The following is a 12098-nucleotide window of genomic DNA, read 5'->3' on the forward strand; positions in this document are numbered from 1 at the left end:
TCATCATTTTGAGTAAACATTATTTTAATATGTTCAACCAATGTGTTCATTGAAATCTTACAGACTTTTTTTCTGAGTAGTATATGGTATTTGTCCCTGTAAAGTGGTGTGGACATGTGTATGTATATACAACGTTGGCAGGTCTACTGCAGATCCAATTAGCCTGCAAAGCTGAAGACCAAAAGTACCCAGGCAAGAGAACCAAACACTCTTATTTCTTCTTCATTAATGACTTTGCGCACCCAAATACATTTTTTAATGTCACATTTCTTTGCTCAGAATATCACGGCTCATGTGAACGACATCATTGATATCCTACACACATGTCATCAGTATCCTAAACATGGAGAATAACAGAAGCTAGTGGAGAGATGTGAGTCAGTCAGGCCAGACTCAGTGCAGGCTGAACTAGAAGGAAGGTACCATAATAAATGGATCTTTATGAAGATCGACATTGGTATGACTGAGCTTGGCTTGCAGAAGCCTTAGCTTCAGTGGCAGAGAAAGATTTTAATGTTTGTTTGTTGTGGCCTGGCTGTTTATGAACAGTGCAAGGTCATATGATCTCAGCTAACGTGCTCATGTGTATCAAGTCAGAATGTATCCACACACACTGGCCATGGGTCCCACATAAGCACAGGTGTGAGTGGTCTGAAAAAATCCCAGTTCCAGCTGTAGTTTCCATGTAGCATGCTCGTGAACATGACATCATCATCATTTTGCAACCATCACCTTTAAACACAGCCTGCCTCCACCGCCTAAGGAGACAGCCGGTCTGCTGTGTGTTGTGTTTATTTTATAGGCGGCTGCCTTTTAAATAAACAGAACATTCATATCGGCTGAAACAATGCCTGGCAACACCTCCTGTAAGGAAAAAAGGACGTCTCTCGAACGTAATGAAAATGTACAAAGTTTATTTCCAATACCGGCAGTGACAAAGCGCACGAATGACACTTTGGATTCAGCAGAGTCCGACTGAACCACGAACCTTTCCAGAGGCTGCTTCTTATTTGTTTTCAAAGCTTTGATCAGGAGTGTTGAATGCACATACTAAGAAGGATGTTGTCAGTTTTGTAACACCTATCAATTAGGCCGTAGTGTATTGGCCGTCCTGTTGTGATTGAATTAGCACGTTTGTTGACTTGGCTGTTTCCCAATCTCTCACTCCCGGTCGCTATTCTACCATTGTACCAACTGTATTGTGATAATAATAAGATCAAGGGAATGTGTGGCCAGCAGACATATTGGCATCAGAGACAGATTTCTTATAGTCCCCCGTTTGATGCTTATTTGCAATAAAGCATCACATGTACATAGTCTTCATCAGTGGCGGTGCTGTCCTGCCTTAGGTTGCTCTCCTATCACGCGGAGAACCTTACCCCTCATTGGAGCAACACCTCATTCTACTGGTCTTACTCTGAGTGCTGCCTGGTATTGCCTCTGCTTTCCCTGTGGATGTTATCACCACCACAACCTGGGTGCCATGCTGATAAATACAGTTTTTCTCAAATGTTTACACACTAAAACTGGAACTATGCACACAATGGCGAAAAATTGAAGCTCATGTGTCAACAACAAAGAATATGTCTGCAAAACTCTAAGCACAATTCCTTTTGTTTTCACTCAAATAGCAATTCTAAATCACATTTTTGCACAACTCTATACACAAAATCTCATCATTTAGCACAATTTTCATAATCAAGCCTTGTTTGTTCACATGGAAAACACTCGCCTTCAAATGCCAAACTCTACGTACCAATTGGTCTCACTCATGCCACCCCTGCTCAAACTCAATTGGCTAAACTTTTCAATTATCTGTCAGAGCATAATAGAGACCTCAGGTGACCTCAATTGTGTTGGAAAACAATGGAGCAACACGCAGCACAGAGAGGTAGAGGAGGAGGTGTACATGTGCGAGGTGGACGAGGTGGATGAAGAAGAGGGAGACGAGCTAATATTTCAAATGAAATGCGTGCAACTTTGGTTGATCACGTATTTGTTTTTTGCTTTTTTTACAGCAGGCCTGTATATCAAAACATATATACAGTATTTTGATGGTTGTGTTTTTAAATTTATCGCACCAGTGTGATATCAATGCTCAATAAGACCTATTCATATGAGGCCTGTGTGAATCATTTTGATGGAAAAAGTCAGTTTTGAGAAGAGAGAACATGGTTTTGAATGCATGAATGCATTTTGCAAGAGATTTGTGTAGTTTTGGCAAAAGGTTAACTGTTGCTGTGCTTTGTGTATAGAGTTTTGAGAAATTGAGCTATAGTTTCAGAAAACGTGTTTAAACAATTCAAGTTATAAAATTGTGTAAAAATAGCTTATATTTTCTCCTTTTTTGAAGTCTCAGTTTTCTTTTCGAGGGGTCCCAAAATAGGCTGCAAATTTACAGTAAATATAAAGACTGTTGCCATGATACAATACAGCAAATATATCATCATATAAATAGTGCATTTGCTAGGTAAACCTAATTCTAATTCAGTACAGTACAGCAAAGTGTGTGAACTGTTATCACTTTGATTGTTGTTGTTATTGTATATGATACAATGCACATTTACTGTATTGTCCTGCCAATGAGGTCCAGTTGGGCTGCACTCACAACCCAGGTTCCATCATGAGTCATACTGAACATTGTTAGAAGTGTTTTTTCATTTTCCTTATCAGTGCAATTATGAGTTTTGCCAAAATAGATAACATTTGTGTCTTCTCAAAACTAGAACGTGCTTAGACTGGTCAATGGATGTAATGATCTGTTATCATATATGAAATCAATGAACAAATTCAAAAAGGTAACAAAGCAAATCTTTATTTGTTACTGTAAAATGAATCTTTGTTCAGCAGACTGCAAAAATAAAAATCGTAGTTTGTAGGCCTGCTGTAATAAAAGCAAAAAACAAATACGTGATCAACCAAAGTTGCACGCATTTCATTTGAAATATTAGCTCGTCTCCCTCTTCTTCATCCACCTCGTCCACCTCGCACATGTCCACCTCCTCCTCTACCTCTACCTCTCTGTGCTGCGTGTTGCTCCATTGTTTTCCAACACAATAGAGGTCACCTGAGGTCTCTTTTATGCTCTGACAGATAATTGAAAAGTTTAGCCAATTGAGTTTGAGCAGGGGTGGCATGAGTAAGACCAATTGGTACGTAGAGTTTGGCATTTGAAGGCCAGTGTTTTCCATGTGAACAAACAAGGCTTGATTATGAAAATTGTGCTAAATGATGAGATTTTGTGTATAGAGTTGTGCAAAAATGTGATTTAGAATTGCTAAATTGCTAAGAGGACCTCCCACATATTTATGCCGGATTTCTGAAATATAGAGAAGAGAAACAAAAATAGTTATAACCCCCCCCCCCTTTTTTTTTTAAAATTTATTTTATTTTTTTAAATTTATAATAATACATGCCATTACATTTTATTGCATTTCTTTAATTGGTCTACATGGTACCACTTTAGTGTGGTCCTACCCCCTTTTGTCTTGCAGCAGATCTTGTAAATTGATTCCCCACATTTATCCATCACAGCGCATGGTCCTCTCCAGTTGGCTGACCATGGACCTTCGTGATGATAGTTTTTTATCATCACGAAGACTTCGTCTTCCAACTCTAATTTCTGTTCTTTCACATTTTTGTCATAGTACATGTTGTTGTATTTTTGGCATAATCCAATTTGTTGTGCAGCTTGATGATAAATAGCGGGAAGAGATGAGCACAGATTTTTTAGAAATATTTCGGTATTCCACCTCTCTGCTAGGGGTCCTGGCATTTCTAACCACAAATGTTCTTGCATCCGCATTTTTCTTCCTGTCATCAATTCATATGGACTGTAGCCAGTGGTTTTATGACTAACAGCTCTCAAGGACATTAAAATGCTCGGAAGGTTTTGTGCCCAATTTGGACCATTGTCCAGTACCATCTTTTTCAATGACATCTTCAATGTTCTATTGGTGCGTTCAACCCCCCCAGATGTTTGTGGGTGATGTGCAATGTGCAGGTGATGTTTTATCCCTAAGAGTTTGTCTAGATCTGAGTGTATTTGTCCTGTGAAGTGGGTGCCTCTATCACTTTCCAAGCTAAGAGGTAATCCCCATCTGCAATATACCTGTTTCCATAATACCCGTGCTCTGGCCAGAGCTGTATCTGCCTTAATTGGAAAAGCTTCAATCCATTTGGTGAATGTGTACACAATCATTAGTATGTATTTGTAACCTCCTTTAGCAGGGGGGAATGGACCTATGTAGTCTATCTGGGGATTTGTCCAAGGATCTTCAGCTGAACATGTGGGTCTTAAGCGTCCTTTCTTTTTGATGTGTGAGAGATAAAAAACGAAACAGTTCAAACAGTATGTATTTACATCTTTGTCCATATCTGGTCACCAAAACATGCCTTTCAGGCGATCTTTAACTTTTTCAGCCCCTAGATGCCCCCCTTGATTGTGGATGTGATATAGAATATCTGAACGCAATCCTGATGGTGGAACCCCCGCCACACTATCCGTTTTGTACAGTAGAATACCATCAGATGTATATTCCATTTGGAAAATGGACCTTCTGTTATGAGCTTACTTGTTTTAATCTGATTATTTGGCGTAGGTCTGGATCATTCTGTTGTGCACTTCGTACATCTATTGGTTCCATACTGGTTACTGTCGAGACAGGCTGTGTGTGTGGAGCTTCTGTATAAACAATGCCATCTATCGCAGCCCTTTTTGCCAGTTCATCAACTATTCGATTAGAATCACCGTGTTTTGAGAGTCCTTTCTTTTGATTTACCTTTACTTAGAGTAGGGCATATCTGTGTTTACTGGAGCTCGTAGCTGACCATAGAGATTGTATTGGTCAGACATGAGTTAGGGGCTGTCCATCAGCACTTGTGAAGCCCCTTTTTTTCCAAATTGGTAAGTATTCTGTTAGGGAATTAACTACAAAAGCTGAATCTGAGTAAATGTTTAGTGCACAATCAGAGAAAATCATGAGTGCTTGTAGAACAGACACAATTTCAGCTTTCTGTGCTGAAAAATGTGTTGGGCATTGATACAAGTAATCAGCTTGTTCTGAGTGAATGGCAAAACCAGTTCTGTATTGACCCTCCAGCCAATAACGAGACCCGTCTACAAAAACATCAATTGCTCCCTCAATATGTTTTACTTCAAAAATTCCATCTGTGCAAAGGACAGCTTCAGTTTCACATGTATGTGGTATGCCGTCATACAAAAGTGTGCGGGGTAACATTGTCAAGGGCTTGCATATGGTCTTTAGGTTTTTAGAGCCTAAGTCCAGTGTCCATCTAGCCAGTCTAGCATTAGACTTTTACCTTACCAGTTAGCAGCATCTGAAGGGGTGTGTGAGGAGTATGTAAGATCACTTCATTAAAACCATATATGCACTCAAAATGGGACACTGCCCAATGGACGGCAAGTAAGGGACGTGTGTATGAGTTGTAAGCCTTCTCAACTGGGGAGAGAACACGGGACGCATAGGCAATTGGACGTAATTTTTCCTGAACATCTTGTAATAAGACGGCTGATAACGCTTCTTCGGTAGCTGTCGTTTGTAAAATGAAAGGCTGAGAACGATCTGGGTTTCGCAAAACGGGGGCTTGAATTAAAGCATTCTCCAGTGTCTGAATAAGGCATTCAGGTTTGGAGAAAGCTGTTAACACCTGGGCTAGACACAGATGGAAGAGTGTGGGTGAACGAGCAAAACCTTGAGGCAAAACATTCCATGTGTATTGTGTGTTTTTAAATTTGAATGCAAATTTGTACTGGCAGTCTGGATGCAATGGTATTGACCAAAATCCATTAGAAATGTCTAATGCTGAATAATACTTTGCTTCAGGTATCAGGGATGCTAGTACATCTGGTGTTGAAGCTACTACTGGAGCACAGGTAGGGGTGCATTTATTAAGTTCTCTGTAATCAACACAAAGCCTCCAGGAATTGTCTGGTTTCTGAACTGGCCATATGGGAGCCATTGCTGGTGAGAGACAGACATGACGTCCTGTTGCAAAAGAGACTCAATCGTAGATTGAATATAAGGGTTTGCTTCATCTGGGTACTTATATTGGCGGAGTGATGGAGGATCACAGCCTTGTATATTCACCTCCATGACTTCACGATCTATTCGCCCACAATCATGTTTACTTTTAGCAAAAACACCTCTATGTTTTGCTAACACTTCCTCCAAATCTGCATCGTTAACTCTCAACAATGTATGTAAGTCATATTCCTCCGACTTTTTAATGGCATGCACTGCATGGACATCGGAAATCTCCACAAACTCATCTTTAGACTCAGTATTGCGCCAAATGCAATTGTTGCCATAATCTATAATGTAACCACGCTTTTTCATGATGTCTGAACCTAAAATGTTGCGACCATCTCCTGTTGCACTAAGCTAAGCTTTGTCTTTAAACCTGTCTTTGCCAATTTCAAAGGTAAGGTTATCTGATTGGGAAGCCAGAGACATAGTACCATCAAAGCCTTCTATTCTGATAGTCCTGTTACTGTGACTAGGGGTTGCATTAGAATGAATTATGGACAAAGAAGCACCAGTGAAGTGGTATTGCTTTTCATCTTAGAAATAGCTGCCTGCAAATCAACATTCTCTGCACTCAGTTTTGTTATTGCTGACTGTATACTACTGAGTGTCTGGCTCAGATTTCAGTGATTAGGACCTTTACTGTGAAAAGATTTGCATTCCTTAGCTATGTGTCCTTCCTTTCCACATTTATAACAAACAAACTTTCCATCCAAATTATAGGGTAATGGCCTCTCTCCTCTTTGATGCTTAATGTCATCTGGCACATATCCTTCATTTCTCCATGACACAGTCTCATGTGAACAATTATTATGAGGCCTTCCTCCAACTGCAGCTACTGTCTTGTTGTTGTAGGGTCTTGTTGGGTTAAATGTGGCATACCACTATAGTCAGATAAAGTTTCCCATAATCTAGAAGCATATGCTGCTGGGTGTTCTCCCTGTTGCATTTCTACTTCCCTAATTCTTTCCCAATCTATCGCTCGAGTTCCCAGGACCTCTAGTAGTGCCTTCTTCCCGCTAGCTTTGTCTGCATTCTTGTTCTGTATATCAGTAGAAAGCACTCTAGCTAAGGCATGTGGAAGGCATGCAATTAGTGTGACACAAGCATCAGCATCAGTAAGTCTGTGTAGATCTCCCGCACGTTCTAGTGATGCAATGAATTTGAGCGGGTCTCTCTTAGAAGGCTCAAAGTAACCAATGTTCTTGATTAGGGATTCAATGTCACCAGGTGAGAGAGGCCTAAGTGTAGTAGTTGTATTTGTGCGTTCCCTCTGCCCCCCCTCCCCAGGCTGAATAGTAGTGGTTGAATGTGCAGGGGCCATAGGAAACTTAACTGTGTAATCCGAATAGCTATCCCAATTTTCCCATGCAGGTTTCCCCCCAAAATTGTTGGTTTTATCATCCTCATTGTCTAATTCAGCCACTAATCCCTCAGGAAGGGGTACCCCTACCGCTGCTATGTGTTCTTGCATGATATCTACTGCTCTCTTGTATTTTCCTACACGGTCTGAATTGCTATTGTGAGTTCCAGGAGTCAGATTGGTACATTTACTAATCAAGTAATCATACGCTGCTTGTGCACGATTCAAGTCATTGACTGTTTTTTCTAGTGAAGACGCAAGATTCTGATTATTGTCTTCTGGCTGTGCAACCTCCTGCCTCAGCTTTATTTGAATCTCCATGTTAAGTGTGGCATTCGCTTTATAACTTTTAAGAGTAACTGCTTTCTCTGTGACTTGCCGTTGAAGAGTATGGTTTTCTATCTCTACAACGTCTAATCTCTTTTTAGTCATTTTGTAAGATGCCAGAATCGCTTGCAATGCTGTAGCAATCTTCCCTTTCTTATTTTTAGGTAATTTCGAATAGTTTTCAAACTGAGACAATGCCCACTCGTAAGGCGCGTCTTGCTTTTATATCCCTTCAAGCACACTGCTTTTGTCATGTTTAGCAATGTACCTAACCACAAGGTCTTCCATCCTCTAATTTATAGTTAGCTATCACACAATACGCAAACAATATTGCTAAACCAGCGTTACCGACTTAAAAAAAAAAGAATTCGCAATGTAGGCATGTGAATTAGTAAGTGATATTAGAATAGTTTTTTACTACTCAGAGTACACCCAATTTAAGAATCTATGTCCCAGTACTTCGGAACCAATAAATTCTACAGACCAGTTACTTTAGGTCTATGTTCTAATCGTTGTGTTATCTAGTTGCTTTAAGATAAACAACAGCTGCCCTGTTCCTGTACTTCGGACGCAGGTCGAGGATTCCAGTCACTTTAGGAATACTATTTTAGCATAAAGGTCCCGGTGCTTCGGGCACAATTGATTCTAAAGACCAGTTACTTTAGACCTACTTGTATCTACAAGTTACAACAGTGCCACACTCCGTCGGGCACGGTCCAGTTACTCTTAATTCCAGTGCTTCAGAATTAAAACTCTTACTGCCAGTATGAAATGATGGTGAAAACAAACACAACTGTCCCAGTCCTTAAAACTCCTTTCTAGGTTTTTTTAAACGAGGGGGTTCCCTAAAATACAAACCAGCAGCATAAAAGAAGAAACCGCGTTTCTGACCTTAGTGTCCCTGGTTTTTTTTTTTGGAATTCCTCCTGGCTGGCTCACCAGCTGTAAGGAAAAAAGGATGTCTCTCGAACGTGATGAAAATGTACAAAGTTTATTTCCAATACCGGCAGTGACAAAGCGCACGAATGACACTTTGAATTCAGCAGAGCCCGAGTGAACTACAAACCTTTCCAGGGGCTGCTTCTTATTTGTTTTCAAAGCTTTGATCAGGAGTGTTGAATGCACATACTAAGAAGGATGTTTTCAGTTTTGTAACACCTATCAATTAGGCCGTAGTGTATTGGCCGTCCTGTTGTGATTGAATTAGCATGTCTGTTGACTTGGCTGGTTCCCAATCTCTCACTCCCGGTCGCTATTCTACCATTGTACCAACTGTATTGTGATAATGATAAGATCAAGGGAATGTGTGGCCAGCAGACATATTGGCATCAGAGACAGATTTCTTACACTCCACTGAGTGGGAACTAGGGACGAGGATAAATCTCTTACGTGGATATCTACAACATGTTGTGCAGGATAAATGCTCTCTAAAGCCTGCAATGTTGTGGATATGAGGTGGTTATGTTAGGATTATAGATGAAAAGGTGTAGAGGCTCTCTCTTTCAGCAAACTTCATTGTGTGGTATAGACTCTTTAAACTGAGGTGATGTGATTGGTTATGTGGTGTAGACTCTGTAAGCTGAGGTGATGTGATTGGTTGTGCTGTAGACTCTGTAAGCTGAGGTGATGTGATTGGTTGTTATGCGGTATAGACTCTGTAAATTGAGGTGATGTGATTGGCTATTATGTGATGAAGATTGTAAACTGAGGTCATGTGATTGGTTATAATGTGGTGAAGACTGTAAAATGAGGTGATGTGATTGGTTGTTATGTGGTGAAGACTGTAAAATGAGGTGATGTGATTGGTTGTTATGTGGTATAGATTCTGTAATCTGAGGTGATGTGATTGGTTATAATGTGGTGACTGAAAAATGAGGTGATGTGATTGGTTATTATGTGGTGAAGACTGTAAAATGAGGTGATGTGATTGGTTATTATGTGGTGAAGACTGTAAAATGAGGTGATGTGATTGGTTGTTATGTAGTGAAGACTGTAAAATGAGGTGATGTGATTGGTAAAGTCCCAGAATGTGAGAGGGGTTGCCTCTCTGAGCTGCACAGATTTCATCAAGCACAAGAGGCCATGCCACCCCTTAAAACATGAGAGTGAAATAAATGTATATATTCTTGTACAGTCTGGAGGAAAGACACATGGTTGCTCTGAACATGCTTGTGAATGAGCTAACATGGGTCTAAAACTTGGTAATACTGCATTCACTTTTCACTGAAGAAATTTAAACTCCAATAATTCAGATTTATTTTGGGATTCATTATTATTTATATTATTATTGTTTATTGTGTGCTCTGTTTTAGTATTGCTTTAAATCATTAGCTGATTACTAGTCCTGACTGTTCAACACAAAGGCACTGGTAGATTTAGTGCTAGCAGGCATTAGCTTATAAAATGTTAGCTATTTATTCAGGAATTTTGCTATGCCCTTTGAAGTCTATGGTAGCCATCTTGAGCTTTCTCCAAGGTTACAAGTTATGGACATCCAAGGACACAAGTTCTAAAAAATGTTCCCAAAGAAAATATTCATTCCATTTCACCAGACATGTGTTGTCCCCCGTGTTCACTGTGTTAGTATTATATATGAAATTTGACTATTTATTAAGACTTTGAAGTGAAAGATATCTCTGATTTGGGCATTTGGGCTCGTGTGCCAGGGGCTAGGAGCATGTCCTGTGAACACGCTTTTTCCTTTCCTTAAAGACATTATAACTGTCCCTGTGCATGGAACCCATTTTTGGGCCAAATGCCGTCCTGACTGGAAAGTGAGCTCTTTGGTAAAGCAAGTGGTGAAGGGCTGGCCAAAGCTTCTCATCAATTTTAAAATGAGGCTGATTGTTTCTGATTCAGTAGCGGTGAACGGTGTATAACAAACGTATTTCGTCTTGCTCAATGGGTGCTGTGTGCATTTCATCATTGACCTTATTTTTCCTGATTTATAGTGTCATACAAATGATTTCAAGGGAGTCTGTAGCAGCCAATAATGTAATAACTACCGTTAATGTAGTAACTGCCAATAACGTAATAATTTTTCAGTTCTTAATGTAATAAAAGTCGATAATGTAATAACTGACCAATAATGTAATACATTTTCTGAACCAATAACGTAATAACTTTTTGCATATAATGTAATACGTTATTACATTATTGGCTGGTTATTACATTATTAGCTGGGTTTTTTTTAAATCATAAAAAAATGTAATAACAGGAGCCGATAATGTAATAATATACTTATATCGCTTTAAGTTTTATTTATTGGCTATAAAGTGTCACACTTCCATGACACTTACCCTTGTTTCCTCTTTCAAATAGCTGCTCAAAAACCTGAGCACACGCGTGCGCACACGTGCACACACACACACACCTACTCTCTTTCTAGGAATTGACTATTTATTTGTTTGCGGTGCTTGGTTAGACTTATCTATCCTCTGTTGGTCTGGGGAGGGTGTAGACTACCACACGCCTCTGATACATGTAGAGTCGCCAACTGCTTCTTTTCACCCGACAGTGAGGCAGAGGTGGGAGTAAGTCACACTTGTTCAAGTCACAAGCAAGTCTCAAGTCTTAACCTTCAAGTCTCAAGCAACTCCCATGTCACTGTGTTTAGACTCAAGCAAGTCAAGTCGAGTCACTAGTAAACGTCAAGCAAGGCAAGTCAAGTCATTGCTCAGGTCAAGCAAGTCACAAGTCAAGTCACCATGAAAGAAGTGCTTAAAACAAGAGAGAAAGGAGCACAATGGCAAGCCATGTCATGAGAAAACTGCACCTGTTAGTGAGTTAGTTAGTTTCTACAACTAGGGATGGGCATGGTTAGGATTTTATCAATACCAATACCACTATTGATACTGCTTATCAATACCAATACTTATCAATACTCTTATCAATACTTCCTCATTTGGAGTGCAAAATGCATGTTGTTAAAATAATTATCAGTACTACTTTTATATTAGTTTGGGCAAAAAATATTTAACAAAATAGTTCTGTTGAAAAAATGAAACATTGTTTTCTGAGAGAAAACATGATGCTGGGACCAATTGGCATAGATAAATGTAATGTGTATCAAGGGAATGTTTAATTCTTTAAAAAAGGGGCGGTAAACCATCCTTTATTATTATGATAAAACTGAAAGATGTGTTACCAAAGTTATCTTTGTAGGTCATGATATATACTATATTTTACAGTTTAGAATTTAACATTAAGAGGTTGAAAGTTGAGCACAAGGCATAATAGTGCCAGTTTGGTTGAAGAAGTTATTTAAATACACTTGATTAAAGATTATATTTTTCATGGAAGTGGTGGTCTTTTTTTATTTGAGAACACAGCATCTTCAAAGAGGTATAGATTTCATATTA

The sequence above is a fragment of the Anguilla anguilla genome, chromosome 16 (genome assembly GCF_013347855.1).
Source record: "Anguilla anguilla isolate fAngAng1 chromosome 16, fAngAng1.pri, whole genome shotgun sequence".
Taxonomy (NCBI): domain Eukaryota; kingdom Metazoa; phylum Chordata; class Actinopteri; order Anguilliformes; family Anguillidae; genus Anguilla; species Anguilla anguilla.